The sequence below is a fragment of the Tupaia chinensis genome, unplaced genomic scaffold (genome assembly GCF_000334495.1).
Source record: "Tupaia chinensis unplaced genomic scaffold, TupChi_1.0 Scaffold000475_1, whole genome shotgun sequence".
Taxonomy (NCBI): domain Eukaryota; kingdom Metazoa; phylum Chordata; class Mammalia; order Scandentia; family Tupaiidae; genus Tupaia; species Tupaia belangeri.
In genome coordinates, this window is record NW_006159984.1 from 636,805 (window position 1) to 639,603 (window position 2,799).

At 36.9% G+C, this 2,799-nt stretch overlaps 1 pseudogene; it reads left to right on the forward strand.

Annotated features, from left to right (window-relative positions):
• Nucleotides 1-1,315: 1,315 nt before the first annotated feature.
• Nucleotides 1,316-1,997, forward strand: LOC102503426 (SHC SH2 domain-binding protein 1 pseudogene; annotated as a pseudogene).
• The last annotated feature ends 802 nt before the right edge of the window (nucleotides 1,998-2,799 follow it).

The following is a 2,799-nucleotide window of genomic DNA, read 5'->3' on the forward strand; positions in this document are numbered from 1 at the left end:
CTGCTATTATGTGCTAGAGGCTGGGAATATGGCTTACTGCCTCAAACTCTGCAAAGTTACATGCATCTGTAGCTGTCATTAAATTCCAACTCCCTGACATTTCAGTGGGAAGAAGTATTCCTTCTTCTGCTAAATGCAAACTTTGTGGTTTGAGCCTTGGACCAGCATCTTGTAGGCGGAGCAGCAGGTGGCATGATAGCTGAAGCACTGAGCCCCCACATGGCTGACCACAGTATGATTTCCATGCCTGCCAACCCGAAAATTATACCAGGCACATGTGCATGCATGCTCAGAATCCTAGGAAGATAATAGAGAAGAAGGGACTGTGAAATGATCATCCTCCCTGTGGGGGGTGTCATTTCTCACTTTCCCTCTCTCTGTCTCTCTCTCTGGCAAGCATATGAACCCTATGGCAGAGGAAGAAAAAAGAAAAAGAAAAGAAAAGAAAATCATGCCAGGTGCAAGTGTGTGCATGCCCCAAATCCTCAGCGGAAAATGGAGCAGATGGTATGCAATGTAGGTATAGCTACACTGGGGTAGGGGTGTGTGATTTCTCACATGCAGTGTGGCCATCACCCCAGAGGGATGATTTCCTGTTTTCTGCCTCTCTTTGTCTCTTTGGTGAGCACAAACACCCTATAGCAAAAATATCTCAAACAAAGAAAGAGAGAAAAAAATTGAATTTTAAGCCATCGAGATTTTATTCAAAGTACTTTGAGAAGACTGTTTCTGCAGAATGAGCTCAATTTTGGAAATCAGTAGGTGTTGATAAATATATTTTCCTAGAAATGCAAAAGAAAGAGAATAAACATTACACTGATAGACACTTATATTTGAATCTTGGCAGTTGCCTACTAGCTGCGTGATCTTAGGCAAGTTATTTAACTTCTCTAAAGAATGATTACTTGAAAAATGGAAATAGTATTATTTATGTTAAATTCATCACAAGATTGTTATAATAAGACATTAAATGATGTGTATGAAGAACTATCTCTCACATAGTAGGGTCCAACAAATTTCTCATACCTTCAATACTATGTTATCTTAAATTTAACTACAATCTTTAACAATTTTGGTAAATCTTCTGCAAAAATAGAGAATAAAGAAATCAAGGGGATACAACATCCAATTTCACTCACAAAACTAAGGACTATAGATTTGATGTAAACTTAACAAAGACATATTTAAAATAATGATGAGCAAATCAACTGTCCATTTAAGTCTCTCACAAATTACAAAAACAAAGGGTGACTGCCCATGGAAATTTGAAATGGCTGACATGTTGCTGGCTGGCAGCAGTCTAGGGTGGTAAGGTATGGCACCGGGATGCACTGGCTGGGAAGCCAAAGAGGAGCTGGAGACCCTGGAAAAAGGTTTATTCCAAGATGAAGATTCATGTAGTGATTGTAGCTATCATGATAAACCAGGTGCTAGTTTACAAAATTTTGTGCCAGCAAGAAAACTCTTTTCCCAGAATTTTCCAAACAAGTCAACTCTTGTTCTATGAGGATTCAAAAGCCTATCAAGATTATATTTTAGCTGACTACAAGGCCACTAGGGTAAGGTATTTAACTATCAAATTCTTGGAGAAGATCTTTGAACCATCTGGATGGTGGGTGATCTGGCACACTAATTTGTCTGAGGTGCTGGTTGAGGTCATGTATGTGAATATTTTCGCCTTGAAGGCAGTGGTGAGGCTTGCTGAACAATACCTCTATGAATCTCAAGTGAGCACTTATACCTTGGAGTGTGTGAAAGAGCTCCTTGACTTGAAGGAGCATTGGTTGCTCCTGTAGGATCTATGGGTGGTGTTCAATGATTTTGGAGTACTTGACCAGACAGCACTTTCAATTAAGCATGTCGAGTTTTTCTACCAAAACATTTGGAGGAGTTGGGGTGAAGATGAGAATAAATATGATTATTTTGTCAGATGTGTTGAACCTCAATTGAGATTTCATTATATTTTATATATTCTGTGGGACTTGAGTAAAATATAGATGGTGATACTGTTGTTGTTTGTCCTGGTCATTGCAAGATACATAGCACATTCTCCATTGCTGACTCCAATGAATTAGAAAGATATGGTCTACCAGATGATATTTTGATAAGAAAAGAGGTGCAAAGGAGACATTTTATGAATTACACAGGTTCAAATATTAAAATCTTAATCATAAAGTTTGTGCAGCATGATGCTATAGAAAGAATCTTAATAATTCAGTGAGGCAACAGTGCATTGGATAACTGTATACTGCAATGTGAAATTATATGAGTTACAGTATGAACATGAGCAGAATTGTTAATAAAGAACTTGATTTATATGGTGCCAAGGGTGCTGATACAGAAATATATCCTGGGATTAAGGGTGTTGTGAGTGACAATAGACTCCATCACTTCAAAGAAGGGATACTCATTAAGAATTTCTTAGAGGACCTGCAGATGGCATAATGGTTATGTTGATGGATGCCCATGCAGTTGACCATAGTTTGAGTCCTGAACTTGGTGACATAGTCAAAAGGATAACTTATAAAACTTATACTCACTGTGTTTAAAAATATTTATATTATAAAAACCATATATGGGACATTAATATGTCTACTGATTAAAATTATAGTAATAAATAATAAAAATGAATCTGTTGTATTGTTTTCTAAACCTATTATGGACTATATAGTACTGGTGTAACATATGTATGTGATCTTTTGAAAAGTACACAGTATTTCACATTTTTTATCCCCTTGGTGTGGTTATGTTTGCTTCTTAAATTTGAATAAACAGTAACTTATTCTTCAGATGCTATTA